This window comes from Anolis carolinensis, unplaced genomic scaffold (assembly GCF_035594765.1).
Source record: "Anolis carolinensis isolate JA03-04 unplaced genomic scaffold, rAnoCar3.1.pri scaffold_13, whole genome shotgun sequence".
Classification (NCBI taxonomy): Eukaryota; Metazoa; Chordata; class Lepidosauria; order Squamata; family Dactyloidae; genus Anolis; species Anolis carolinensis.
In genome coordinates this window covers 1337600-1353549 of record NW_026943824.1, presented here as the reverse complement: position 1 = coordinate 1353549, position 15950 = coordinate 1337600, and the positions used below count along the sequence as shown (strand labels likewise).

At 37.4% G+C, this 15950-nt stretch overlaps 1 protein-coding gene across 1 annotated transcript in view; it reads right to left on the bottom strand.

Annotated features, from left to right (window-relative positions):
- rnf216 (ring finger protein 216) overlaps positions 1–15950 on the bottom strand; it is a 66990-nt gene that overhangs the window by 15803 nt on the left and 35237 nt on the right. The gene's annotated exons all lie outside the window — the stretch shown is intronic.

Below are 15950 nucleotides of genomic sequence, written 5' to 3'. Positions count from 1 at the left end.
GCTGATTAATTAATGACTGTATTAATGACTGATTAATAATAATAAGCCTTTCTTTGTACCCCACTTCCATCTCCCATAGGGACTCGGGCGGCTTAGCACTGAGTAGCCTTGCAGCTGCAAAGCCTGGCTGTTATTTTCCAGGGACATCCTTTGTTTGGGAAGTGTAGTCTGTCAACTATCATGTCAGACTATACAGAGAAGCAACATACATATATATGTGTTTTCATGTTGTTCCAAAGTGAAGATATCAACATAAGGCTGTCTTAAATCAACAAAGCCACAAAGAAATAGGATGCTGATGTCCTGGTTGATGTGTGAGCTTAAACCACAAGGTTTGAGAAACACGTGTTTCTCAAGTGTTTTGTAATGATTGTGATTTTGTAATGCCTTTTAAATTTATTTGTGTGTTTTTGTATTTGATATTATTGTACAGTAGAGTCTCAATTATCCAAGCTAAACGGGCCGGCAGAAGCTTGGATAAGCGAATAACTTGGATAATAAGGAGAGATTAAGGAAAAGCCTATTAAACATCAAATTAGGTTTTGATTTTACAAATTAAGCACCAAAACTTCATGTTATACAACAAATTTGGCAGAAAAAGTAGTTCAATACGCAGTAATGTTATGTTGTAATTACTGTATTTACGAATTTAGCACCAAAATATCACAATATATTGAAAACATGGACTACAAAAATGGCTTGGATTATCCAGAGGCTTGGATAAGTGAGGCTTGGATAAGTGAGACTCTACTGTATGTTGGTTTTATATCTGTAAGCCGCCCCGAGTCCCTCTGGGGAGATGGTGGCGGGGTACAAAAATAAAATTATTATTATTATCAACACAACGACGTTGTATGGCACAGCAAACAAGATAGATATGCTGGATTTCGTTTTGCAAAACCACAAGTCGAACACTTCCCAAGCGTCTAGGACTGTGTGATGTATTTTCTGATGATGTGTGCAGATCCCAGTAGGGTGGCCTTTTGCAGTTGGCAGATGGTGATTTTGTCAATGTCTATTGTTTCCAAATGCCGGCTGAGATCTTTTGGCACAGCACCCAGTGTGCCCATCACCACCGGGACCACCTGTACTGGTTTCTGCCAGAGTCTTTGAAGTTCAATCTTGAGGTCCTGATAGCGGCTGAGTTTTTCCTGTTGTTTTTCATCTATGCGACTGTCACCTGGGATGGCAATTATTATTATTATTATTATTATTATTATTATTATTATTATTATTATTAATAATAATAATAATAATAATATTCCATAGAGGGCTGAAGGCGACAGGAAACGGCAGGCGGACACAATATGACAACAGCACTCTTAAAAGGGTTTATTATTGACGGTTCTTGTGAGAACATTTCCTTAGGAGAATGGAAGCAATTCACACTCAACATCCTGGTCATTTGTGTTGCTATTTTATGGCTCAGTGTCCCAGAAATCTCTCTGTTTTGGCATTCTGGATTCCTTAGTGAGGAATTCCAGCACTGGAGGAAGAAGACATTCAAGAGACGGATGCATTTGCCAGCGAATGCTACCTCCTAGTGGTTTGGGCCGCTCACAGCCACCCAAAACAGTGCCGTGGCCACATGACCGCCGTAACATCAAGGTGCTAAGAGGATAAAACATGCCATTGTCGACAGCTGTAGAGCCAAGGAAGATGGGAGCCAAGCCTCCTTAGCATAACTAAGTGCTTTGGGAAACTGTGAAGTGTTGACATGAATCTGGAAGCCATCTGGGCCGGCTTCCACCACCCAGCAATCCAAGAGGATTATGTAAACCCAACCCCACAGAGCTCCATGGATACACTGAGATTATCGAGAATCTCCCACAGGCTTTGAAGGGACTTGCTCATCACGTAAAAACTTCACAAAGTTTGGAAAAATACGTATTAATCACACAAAGGACATGTAAGCACTCTCTACGTTCCTCTGAATAAGACTTCAAAGTCTCTGGCAGAAAGCAGTGCAGGTGGTCCCGGTGGTGATGGGCATACTGGGTGCCGTGCCAAAAGATCTCAGCCAGCATTTGGAAACAATAGACATTGACAAAATTACGATCTGCCAACTGCAAAAGGCCACCCAACTGGGATCTGCACGCATCATCCGAAAATACATCACACAGTCCTAGACACTTGGGAAGTGTTCGACTTGTGGTTTTGTGAAACGAAATCCAGCATATCTATCTTGTTTGCTGTGTCATACAACGTCGTTGTGTCAATAATAATAATAATAATAATAATAATAATAATAGTCCTAGACACTTGGGAAGTGTTCGACTTGTGATTTTGTGATATGAAATCCAGCATATCTATCTTGTTTGCTGTGTCATACAACGTCGTTGTGTCAATAATAATAATAATAATAATAATAGTCCTAGACACTTGGGAAGTGTTCGACTTGTGGTTTTGTGAAGCGAAATCCAGCATATCTATCTTGTTTGCTGTGTCATACAACGTCGTTGTGTCAATAATAATAATAATAATAATAATAATAATAATAATAATAGTCCTAGACACTTGGGAAGTGTTCGACTTGTGGTTTTGTGAAACGAAATCCAGCATATCTATCTTGTTTGCTGTGTCATACAACGTCGTTGTGTCAATAATAATAATAATAATAATAATAGTCCTAGACACTTGGGAAGTGTTCGACTTGTGGTTTTGTGAAGCGAAATCCAGCATATCTATCTTGTTTGCTGTGTCATCAACGTCGTTGTGTCAATAATAATAATAATAATAATAATAATAATAATAATAATAATAATAATAGTCCTAGACACTTGGGAAGTGTTCGACTTGTGGTTTTGTGAAACGAAATCCAGCATATCTATCTTGTTTGCTGTGTCATACAACGTCGTTGTGTCAATAATAATAATAATAATAATAATAATAATAATAATAATAGTCCTAGACACTTGGGAAGTGTTCGACTTGTGGTTTTGTGAAACGAAATCCAGCATATCTATCTTGTTTGCTGTGTCATACAACGTCGTTGTGTCAATAATAATAATAATAATAATAATAATAATAATAATAATAATAGTCCTAGACACTTGGGAAGTGTTCGACTTGTGGTTTTGTGAAACGAAATCCAGCATATCTATCTTGTTTGCTGTGTCATACAACGTCGTTGTGTCAATAATAATAATAATAATAATAATAATAGTCCTAGACACTTGGGAAGTGTTCGACTTGTGGTTTTGTGAAAAGAAATCCAGCATATCTATCTTGTTTGCTGTGTCATACAACGTCGTTGTGTCAATAATAATAATAATAATAATAATAATAATAATAATAATAAAAACTTTATTTATACCCCGCCACCATCTCCCCAACGGGGACTCGGGGCGGCTTACATAGGGCCATGCCCAGAACAATACAATATAACAGAATATAAAAGAACAACACATCATAACACATTGAACAATACAATAGATAATAATATACATCACAACGCAAAATCAGGGGAACAATAAAAACAAGGGCGGGCCACATGAACACTAAGTTAAAACTCAGGGTGAGAAAGAAATAAGAATAAAAATCACAAAGAACAGGGTCATAAGATAGTGGTGCAGTCTAGAGGATAGATATTGGAGAAGAGCAACAAAGAAGATGTATATAGTAGTTACTCTCCAAAAGCACAATGGAAGAGCCATGTTTTCAGGTCTTTCTTGAACCGTTGTCTGGACTACCCTTTATTGCTCTTGAGAACAAAGCATCCCGGAGCAGACATGTTAAAATCAGATGAATTTCAGCCTAACTTCACATGGCAAAGATTGATGTCCACTGAATCTGTCAATCAAAGCCTTCTCGGTGGTGGCCCCTCGGCTTTGGAACATCCTCCCCAGAGAAATTAGGCTAACCCACACACTGCAATGTTTTTGGAAAAACTTGAAAACATGGCTCTTCAAACAGGCCTTCGAACATGATTAAGACATTCTGTACTGGGTTTTATGAATTAGTCTCCTGTTTTAATATTGTATGCTTCATGTTGATTTTATCGATTGTTTTACTGATAATTGAGGTTTTATTGGTATAATTGTTTTATTGTTGTATCATTGATATTTGATTGTTTTATCGGGCTAGGCCCCATGTAAGCCGCCCCGAGTCCCTTCGGGGAAATAGGGCGGGGTATAAAAATAAAGTAGTTGTTATTATTATTATTATTATTATTATTATTATTATTATTATTATTATTAGACATCAATTAAAATAGAGGACCAAGCGAATTGTTTACGCCGGCATTTTAATGTGATTGAAAGTGCTACGCCCATTTTAATCCGCAGACAGTGCTGCGTTTTATTGAGCATTTTATTTTATTTAGTAGGGGTTTTTACACGCTGTTTTAATGTATATTGTTATGCTAATTGACATTGTTATTGTTTCGTAAGTGTTTATGTTGTTCTATGTGTTTATGTTGTTTTTTTGTATACTCAGTTGCACTATGACATGCTTTGTAAGCCGCCCCGAGTCCCTTTCAGGAGATGATGGCGGGATATAAATAATGTTTTATTGTTATTATTATTATTAACATTATTTATTTATTTATTACAATACTTATATCCCACCCTTCTCACCCAATAGGGGGCTCAGGGCGGCGTACAATAAAACACATATATAAAATTATACAATACATTGTGAATCAATTAAAAAGTTATTAAATTACATCATATTCTATGATTCTATGATCAGACATTCATAAAAACACTTATGACTGGGTCTGTCAATTGAGTTCCAGGATACATAATAATAATTAGTGCTGCTAATTGTTATTCGAACATGGCCATACAGCCCGAAAAACTCAAGTTAACCCAATGATTCCAACAATGAAAGCCTTCCACAACACATTGAACATCTCTATGGGGAGAAGCTGTTTAAACGCACATGGAGAATGGAAAAACCGCAGATGGAACATGGCCATACAGCCCAAAAAACTCACATCAACCCAGTGATTCTGGCCATGAAAGCCTTCCACAACACATTGAACATCTCTATGGGGAGAAGCTGTTCAAAGGCACATGGAGAATGGAAAAATCGCGGGTGGAACATGGCCATACAGCCCGAAAAACTCACATCAACCCAATGATTCCGGCCATGAAAGCCTTCCACAACACATCTCCCACATTTATACCACAATCCTTAAGTATATATCTAATATGAGAAAAAGGATATAGAAATTAGTCCATTAGAAGTGTGAGCATGTGTGCAAAAATGCATACAAATTTGCAAATTTTAAAAAATCTTAACTCTTCCACAGGCTCAATACAAGAGCGCACACTCCATAACATCATAGACCATGTGCTGAAAGATAACGCTGACTTTTAAAAATAATTTTTATTGAGTTTTGCACATAGTAGTGAAAAAAAATAAACACAGGAAGTAGTGGAAAAAGAAGAATACAATAAAAAAACAACAACAAACAAAGAGAAACAAATAGCAGCCAACAGACATATAACAAAATTAAAATGGGATACCGCCAGAAAAATACAGAGGAAACCCCCTGACACCTAATACCAAATTTAGATTGATCTAATAAAATATAAAAAACCAAAATAATTGAGATAAACACCTGGTTGTAAGAACACATCCCTAATCCACCGTGAAATCTTATATACAAAAAAAGAAAAAGAAAGCAAAGATAAAAAAAAGAAAAGAGAGGGAGAGACAAGGAAGGGATTTAATGAAAGGAAAACAAAGAAAGAAAGAAAAAAAGGAAGAAAGAAATCATAACAGTAAAATGACTTCCATTTCATTGAATGGTGTATTTCATATTTTATCATCCATTATTCTTTTAACGTCACCCGGAGTCTCTATTCTTTATGGTCCGGGGAAGTTCTGTATCTTGGGCCCTTTCCATACTTTTCTCAAGTTATTATTTTAATTTTCTCTTTTTAAAAGTAATTTAGTACCGGCTCCCAATTAGTCTGTTTCCTTAATTTATATGTGTTGTTTGCGACTTCTGACGCACCAGAAAGGTTCCAAACTGCAGGTCCCAACAATCTTAAGGCTGTGAATATTCTTCATAAACAGCCCCATGTGCATGTACTGCATCACAGCTCAGCTCCAAGACATGGAGAACTACAATGCTCTGACATTGACCTCTTGTGCTTTAGTGAAAAAACGAGCAAGGCTGGCACTAGACTCGGTTTTGCTTTGCACACACACGAATTCAAACAGTTTGCGCTTGGTCTGGGACTTCTCAGGGGAGGCAGGTTATCTGATTCGCCTTATATAGCTCAGATATATATAGCTATGACCTCATGCTTTTAAAAGTAGCATACATTAGGCCTGCTTTGCCCTCGGCCGGGACAGGAAGCCAAGTTGCGATTTCAGTCATTTGATGCTGGAAACCCACGCAGAAGACAAAGAAAGCCATGTCAGTATCAGTCTCAGAAATCTGAATTGTGCAAGGGCTCGAGTCTTTCCAAGCCAAAGTAAATAACGCTAATCATATAGAGAGGGAATCATTCCAAACTGCAAAGTCTGGACCTCCTACGGCTAGGAGAGTTGTGCAAGGATTACTACGGAAGATAACGCCATGCAAAAGGAAGCCATCCAAAATGCCTGAGATCTTATACAAAATGAAGTGCATTCCACTCGCAATCCCACCACCAAATAAATATACACTTTTCCTGACTTTATTTAAGAAACATCGCTCCAAGACATACAAAGCAGAGGCAGCTCAAGTCTAGACGAAGGAACAGAATGATGTTTTCTTTCCTGCCCCAATACACACCATTAGGATATGTTGTTTTCTCCTCTTTGATGGTTTCAGAGGTATGGTGTCTTGTTTCCCCATATTCCCTTAACAATCCCTGTTTTCTCTGCGTCATACCTTTGTTGCAACCCTGCGTGCCGTGTTGTGTGCGCACGCATGTTTTTCCATATAAGGTGATCCTCCCAAACAATGAAACTACATAGGATAAGAAAGTTGAATGGCCAGCTGATACAGACCTGTGAAATTTGCTTTCCTCCTCCGATAAGGCTAACTGATACACACGTACAGACACAAGAGTAAATTTCCATGGTTTATTTGCACGTCGTGTTTATGGCGGGGTTGTGAAATGTGACTTTTGCTCCACGGCCCACATGGGCTGTTGTTTTACAGCTGACGGTTGCGCAACGGAGCACACAGCTTCATTTCATTGAGGAACCACAGCTCAGAACTTTCCCGCAAAAGGCATGCGAATGTGGCCCAAAGGAGTAGGGCAAAGCACCCGAACTCAAGGAGAGTGGACCATAAGCCAGCAACTATCTTAGAAGGAGAATGAATTGTGGATCACAACACCCACTTGTAATGAAGTATGCATTTTTGGTTTACAGATGTTATGTTTAATTGTGTGTTTGTGTTTTTAAAGGATAAGTATTACAGTTATTGCATCTCAGCACTCAGAGGCTGGTTGCCATGGAGAAGTAGGCGGAGCCAACTGCCGTTTAGTTGAAGAAGTGCAGAGTTTAAAAAAAGGATTCAGTCTGTGCTCTGATGAGGCACAGGGAAGATTGATCCTAGGCTGAGGGGATCAAGGAGACTCAACTGTTCATTTTGAGTGGGTTTAAAATAAGTTTGGTGACTTATTTAATGTAGTCTGTGTCCTGGTACGGAACAGAGAATCTGTGATCATATATCACAGGGGTGACTGCGGTTTAAAAGTAGCAGAGGAAGAAGTTCTAATTACTTTAAATAAAAGAAGTGACACTTTAGGGAGTTTGGCTCACTTCATTCTGGTATTGTAACTGTTAATAAAAGTGCCTCTAAGTGAGAACCAACATTGTAACCACTAAGCTCTGTGCCTGAATAAACTTGTTATTGTTCCTCCAACATCTAAGCCTCTGTCACATATATTATAAACCAAGTTGCATTACCATCTAAAGTTAATAAGAAGAAAAAAAAGTTAAAAGGTTTCCTCTCTGAGTCTTTGGTGATTACATCTTTCCAAATTGGTGGCAGTCGTTAATAACTCTTTACAAATTGCTGGCAGCGGGTGGGATAAAAAGATTCCCCCGACCTGAAAGAACCTTAGTCATTCTTAGTCCTTTACAAATTGGTTAGCGTTATTAAATTCCTTACAAACTGGTGGCAGTGTTTATAAATCCTTCACACCACTATTTACCTCTTTATCTGTAGCACAAACCCGCACCTAACCTTGACAGCGATACAATATGCAAACACAATGTCTGCAAGATAGCAAGGGAGGCAAAGCAGAAGGCCAGCGGGCACCTAAGCAGGCTTCACGTCAAGCTCCACAAACTGCTGACAGTAAGCAGAAGACCTGGATCTGTTAATTACGGATGGTTCTGTGGCCATCGCTGTATGACAGAATCATAAACCAAGTCTGCGTCACAGACTTTGGCCTCGGCTTGAAGGTGAACTGTCGGCGAGTCAATTACCAGGGAGAAGATTAACAAGGAGAATTAGCGTGAATGCAAAAAGCAACGACAACTATGTAGACATGAGCAAACTTGGGCCCTCCAGGTGTTTTGGACTTCATCTCCCACAATTCCTAACAGCCGGTAGGCTGTTAGGAATTGTGGGAGATGAAGTCCAAAACACCTGGAGGGCCCAAGTTTGCTCATGCCTATTTTAACCAATCTGTCCTCCAACATGCATTGCACCTTCAATGCATGGTGGTAGCTTTGCTCCAAACGTCTTGAAAATACAAATCGAGGATGGTCTCTAGCCTCCAGCATCTTCTCCGTTGCCTATCCATCTCCCACCACTGTCTAATGCACACAATCACTCTCCAATTCTACCTTTGTTTTACCTAGAAAGAGATTTTTGACAGGCACAAACACACACCAATAGGAAGCGATCCTTGTGTGCCGCTGTGTTCATTGGGAACGACCAGTTTCACATTATCCATAGAAAAAGGGATTTCGTCCAGGAAGAATTCAAAATGATTTTATTTTTTTCGTGTCAGAAGCATTGCATAATAAATACATTTTAAAATGATTTAAAAAAAAGGAAATCACAAGCAACTACAGTAGTGTCTCACTTATCCAAGCCTCTGGATAATCCAAGCCATTTTTGTAGTCAATGTTTTCAATATATCGTGATATTTTGGTGCTAAATTCGGAAATACAGTACAGTAGAGTCTCACTTATCCAAGCCTCTGGATAATCCAAGCCATTTTTGTAGTCAATGTTTTCAATATATCGTGATATTTTGGTGCTAAATTCGGAAATACAGTACAGTAGAGTCTCACTTATCCAAGCCTCGCTTATCCAAGCTTCTGGATAATCCAAGCCATTTTTGTAGTCAATATTTTCAATATATCAAGATATTTTGGTGCTAAATTCGTAAATACAGTAATTACAACATAACTGTTGTATTGAACTATGTGTTGAACTGTTGTATTGAACAACTGTGTATTGAACTACGTTTTCTGACAAATTTGTTGTCTAACCTGATGTTTTGGTGCTTAATTTGTAAAATCATAACCTAATTTGATGTTTAATAGGCTTTTCCTTCATCCCTCCTTATGATCCAAGATATTTGCTTATCCAAGCTTCTGCCGGCCCGTTTAGCTTGGATAAGTGAGAGTCTACTGTAAATAGTTTTAGACCAAAAGCGGGCAACAGCAAATAATGATAAATAATGCTCTTATCACTTTACAAAACAAAGGGCTTGAACTCAGTTTTCCTTTGGCAACCCGCAAATCTTCACTCTACCTTGTCCACATACCAGGGGCACTGATGTTTACTACTAGGATATAGTTTTTTAAAGCTTCAAGAATGTGTCCAAGAGCATGATATATACATCACATAAACATAAAAAGTAAATAAAACAACCCATCTGCGTTGTGGCCCATCATGACGTATAGAGATGTATAGCTGAGAAAATAGTGTCATTAAAAAGCCACTGAGTGAGTTCATGATGGAGTGAAGATTCAGCCTGGGGCTTTCTTCTTCTTCCTCACTCACAGTATCTCAAATCCTTCCAGTTTGGGCCATTTGTGCTTCACTTTCTCTCTCTCTCCCAGCCCTCAAATCTACACGTCGAAGTTCATTTGACATTTGACGGCAGTTAAATCGCTGTATGCAAGTTTGCAGCCCACTGGCTATGCTAAATTCCAATTAGATTTCAAAGGAAGAGAAAGAACGTCTTGTTGATTGAAAACTAGCCTTAAAAAGCGCTAGCCCAGTATGCAATTTGCCATGAATCAGCACGACGCAGTCTGAATCAATTCACACAGAGGCCGAGTGAGAGACAGAGACTAACCCTACAGATAAAGATGTTTGGAAAAGTCACAAGACGCAGAGAAATCTAATTTGGGGTGGCAAAACAGCAGATGACGGTCACTGGACTACACATGATTTAGGCCCATCGTTCCTCAACCACAACACCAACCCTTCCATTCTACCACAGACACAATTTGATGTGTAGATTTGCCTTGAGTTGTCAGGACTGAAGATGGAACATGGAAAATGTCCTGAAAACAACTGGGGAGATATGGACCTTATTGTCATTGTTACCGTGTTTCCCCGAAAATAAGACAGTGTCTTATATTAATTTTTGCTCCCAAAGATGCACTAGGTCTTATTTTCAGGGGATGTCTTATTTTTCCATGAAGAATTCACATTTATTATTGAACAAAAAATGAACATTTTATATATATACTGTACAGTAGTTGTCATCATAAACCAGCATAACCAGACAAACTGTGAATCCTATCAAGAATTTCTTGTTACTACCAATATTTCCATGCACAACACTCTATAGTACGTACATTTACTGATCCTGTATGCTCTGGTGTTCTGTTTGGCAGGAATGCTTCCAAACAAAAACTTTGCTAGGTCTTACTTTCGGGGGAGGCCTTATATTTAGCAATTCAGCAAAACCTCTACTAAGGTCTTATTTTCTGGGGATGTCTTATTTTAGGGGAAACAGGGTATATGTCATTGTTATTGGCCATCAAGTCAACTTTGACTTATGGTGACTCCATGAGTGAGAGATCTCCTGGTCATCCACATGCAAATCTTCCAAACAAAGGAGTGACTTTGTAGATTGAATAATTCCTCCTCTTGGCAGGTCTTTTTCTGTTTCTAATGACTTCTACTTTACTAAACATCGTTCTCTTTTTTCAATGATATGCCCAAAGTATGACAGCTTCAGTTTGAGCATCCTGGCTTCCAGTGAGAGCTCAGATCTGATTTACTGTAGGATTAACTTACAGTAGAGTCTCACTTATCCAACACTCACTTATCCAACGTTCTGGATTATCCAACGCATTTTTGTAGTCAATGTTTTCAATATATCGTGATATTTTGGTGCTAAATTCTTAAATACAGTAATTACTACATAGCATTACTGCATATTGAACTACTTTTTCTGTCCAATTTGTTGTATAACATGATGTTTGGGTTGTTCATTTGTAAAATCATAACCTAATTTGATGTTTAATAGGCTTTTCCTTAATCTCTCCTTATTATCCAACATATTAACTTATGCAACATTCTGCCGGCCTGTTTACGGTTGATAAGCGAGACTCTACTGTATTTGTCTTTTCAGTGAACACTGTTCATCTACATCAGGACTTCTTTAACTCTTCCACTCAGGACCCCTCTTGACCTGAGAAATATTTTTGTGATCCCGGGTATACAGGCATATGAAATAGGTCTAAAAATCAAACATATACTCATAACAAGACTTGCTAAACAGTCGCCTTAAAAGAAATCAAAGTATACCAAAAAAATAAGCAGATTGGTCCCTTTTGAAAGAATACTTAAAATAAGAGAAAAAGGAAAAGTTGATTCCCAAATAATATATATGTGTGTGTGTGTGTGTGTGTGTGTGTGTGTGTATAAAGGAGAGAAAAAAACCATCTTAGTAATAGGGAGGTAATTTCCTATTAAAGAAAGGGAAGACATATTCCCTTAAAAGTATATGGAGCTTAACTCTAAACTTCTATGGAAGAGATCGGAAGTCGACAAAAGTGAGTGTATGTATGAATCTTTTTTTTTCTTTCTTTTTTTTCTTCTCTCCCTCTTTTTTATCTTTCATTTTTCCTACTTTTCTTTATCATTATGTTCCCCCACTTTCACTGTAATGGAAAACATTTGTGAGTGCAACTACTTATTTACTTTTTGTATTATTATTTTTTCTATGTGTTTTTTTTACTGCTTTTTCCCTGTTTTCTAAACAAATAAAAATATCATTTAAAAAAAAAGACTGGCTAAACAGTCTGATTTGCCTTTTTTTGGAAGTACAGCTGAAGTATCTTCTGCAGAGGCAACTGTAAATACTACACAACACATTCATAGGAATCCCTACAACAGCCACTAGGTGGCATTTGGAAAATGTATCAGGAACCCAACATTGAGCTAAAGGGATCCCCATTTCGGGTGGAGATGTATAGTTTAAGAAGCCCTACCCTGCAATAAGAAGACACTCTGGGTGGCACTCTACATATTCTGGTTGAAGTTCTTGCTACAACGATGGACAACTGATATATAAAGACAAAAAATTAATCATATAAATCAGCCTAGTTTGGATATATATTGTTATTTTATATTGCTGCTGCAGTCCCCTCCACCTATGAAGTCGACTGAATTGTACTTGGTGGTTGATTGATTTACAGCAGTATTAACTCTTGTTTTATTATCTTACTGTGTTTTATTATTTTTTTGTATATTGTTCAATGTATTTATGCTGTTGTTTCTGTAAATTGTGCTAGTTGGGCCTTGACCCGTGTGAGCCACCCCGAGTCCCCGTGGGGAGATGGTGGCAGGGTATAAATAAAGTTTTTATTATTATTATTATTTTATTGTATGACACAGCAAACAAGATAGACATGCTGGATTTCGTATCACAAAATCACAAGTCGAACACTTCCCAAGTGTCTAGGACTGTGTGATGTATATTATTATTATTATTATTAATTATTATTATTATTATATGACACAGCAAACAAGATAGATATGCTGGATTTCGTATCACAAAATCACAAGTCGAACACTTCCCAAGTGTCTAGGACTGTGTGATGTATATTATTATTATTATTATTATTATATGACACAGCAAACAAGATAGATATGCTGGATTTCGTATCACAAAATCTCAAGTCGAACACTTCCCAAGTGTCTAGGACTGTGTGATGTATATTATTATTATTATTATTATTATTATATGACACAGCAAACAAGATAGATATGCTGGATTTCGTATCACAAAATCTCAAGTCGAACACTTCCCAAGTGTCTAGGACTGTGTGATGTATATTATTATTATTATTATTATTATTATTATTATTATTATTATTATTTTATTATGACACAGCAAACAAGATAGATATGCTGGATTTCGTATCACAAAATCACAAGTCGAACACTTCCCAAGTGTCTAGGACTGTGTGATGTATTTTCGGATGATGCGTGCAGATCCTAGTAGGGTGGCCTTTTGCAGTTGGCAGATCGTGATTTTGTTATTATTATTATTATTATTATTATTATTATTATTTTATTATGACACAGCAAACAAGATAGATATGCTGGATTTCGCATCACAAATTCACAAGTCGAACACTTCCCAAGTGTCTAGGACTTATTATTATTATTATTATTATTATTATTATTATTATTATTATTATTATTATTGTGAAATATAATGGAGGAGCCTCATAGCCACCTTCTTATACTCCCCAAATCTGTTTTTACAATGGCATTCTTAGCTTCATAAGCTCCCACTAAATGCACCATAGCTCTATAAACTGAAGGCATTTCCCAGCTCACTGTTTACCTGGTGAATTTTTGAGAATTTCAGTGACCAAAGGCTAAGACGACTACCAGGAATGTTTTGGGACACTCTGAGTAACCGGAACGACACGCAAGGAGCGATCACAGAGTGAGCAACACCTTTCTGAAGATGTTGAAATTCAGCTCTGATTGCAGGACGCAGGTCCCCACCCCTTCTGGGTGCTCCCTCCACAAACACAACACTCTCTGCCCCATATATGAACAAGACTTTCATTGGTTTCATTGAACAGGAAACCAACTGCAGGCTAGCCATATAAGGCAAGAACAAAGGCCACCGGCAAGCAGCATGATCAAGGAACTAAAGGGACTTCCTCAAAGCTTGTGGCCTTTCTAGCTCTCAGGAATTATTGTGGTTTCCATTTTTGGGCCACAAAACAGACGATAAGATTGGGGTAGGTGAGCAGAAGACACCCTCCAGATGCACGCATGCCTTAGCACAACGATGGGCAACCTTTTGCGCTTGGTGTGTTCACCAAATTCACCACAAAACCTAGCATGACTTGGGTGGTGTGTCACTTAGAGAAAAAAAACCCCATAATTTCACAATGTGCATAGTTTAAATAACAAAAATATATAATTGTAATATATAACTGTATTTAATAAATCAAAAACTATTTACTACCCTTATTTCCATGTACAACAATCTATGGTACCTCTTGCAGTTTCCACGCTGATTTCTCTCTATTCTAGTTTCAATGTAGTCATGAATAATATAATAATAATATAATAGTAATAAAATGATAATATACTACAATAATAATAGAATGATTATATATATATATATATATATATACACACACACACATACACACACACACACACACACACACACATACAGTAGAGTCTCACTATCCAAGCCTCGCTTATCCAAGTTTCTGGATTATCCAAGCCATTTTTGTAGTCAATGTTTTCAATATATTGTGATATTTTGGTGCTAAATTCATAAATACAGTAATTGCAACATAACATTGCTGTGTACTGAACTGCTTTTTCTGTCAAATTTGTTGTAAAACATGATAACCTAATGTAAATCATAACCTAATTTGATGTTTAATAGGCTTTTCCTTAACCCCTCCTTATTATCCAAGATATTCGCTTATCCAAGGTTCTGCTGGCCCGTTTACGTTGGATAAGTGAGACTCTACTATACTACCATTATTTCCATGTACAACAATCTATGGTACCTCTTGTAGTTTGCACGCTGATTTCTCTCTATTCTAGTTTCAATGTAGTCATGAATCATGAATAATATAATAATAATATAATAGTAATAAAATGATAATATACTACAATAATAGAATAATAATAGAATATTATATATATATATATATATATATATACACTGTGTGTGTGTGTGTGTGTATGTATGTGTGTGTGTGTGTATATATATATATATATATATATATATATATATATATAAAATTTATTTATTTATTACATCATTTCTACCCCGCCCTTCTCACCCATCAGGGGACTCAGGGCGGCTTACAACATACATCACAAACACAGTTTACATCAAATTAAAAGTCATCCAAGATTAAAAATTACAATAAAAATTAAAATATAAATTAAAAACAGCATAATTATACATCTAAATATACATTTCAGGCGCATTTTTCATGTTCAGGTCTGTCAATGAGTCATATATTCATATATTCATATGTGTGTGTGTGTGTGTGTGTGTGTAATGTGCATAATTCCCATGGAGTAAACAACAAAACCACTGGACCAAATCACACCAGATATGGCCACAAAAGACATAGTCATCCAATCAATCTGCATGCGGCTGCGTGTCAGCAAAAATGTCTAGGCGTGTCAGTGCTGACACGCGTGTCATAGGTTGGCCATCACTGCCTTAGCATAAGGCTTCCTTCAAAAGGAAGAAGAAATAAATTGCAAAAGAGCTCTCCACCTTTGATCAAGGCCACGTATGATTGTTTTCCAAGGGTCTTGGTGGTGGGTTCATAAGTGACTGCAGAGACCTATTTTGGATCTTCATGATCTTTCGCAGTGAGGACATATATTTCCAGATGGAAGGCGGTCCCAACAAGGGCTTCTTCCCCTTGGCCCATTTCTCCCTTTCACCTTCCATTTGTGCCTCATCAAAACCCTCTTTCCTCAAATACAGCTATGGGATGAGAACAAGACACCGTATGTTGCTTCTGATCGATACTTGAATTTCTGCTGATGGAGCAAAT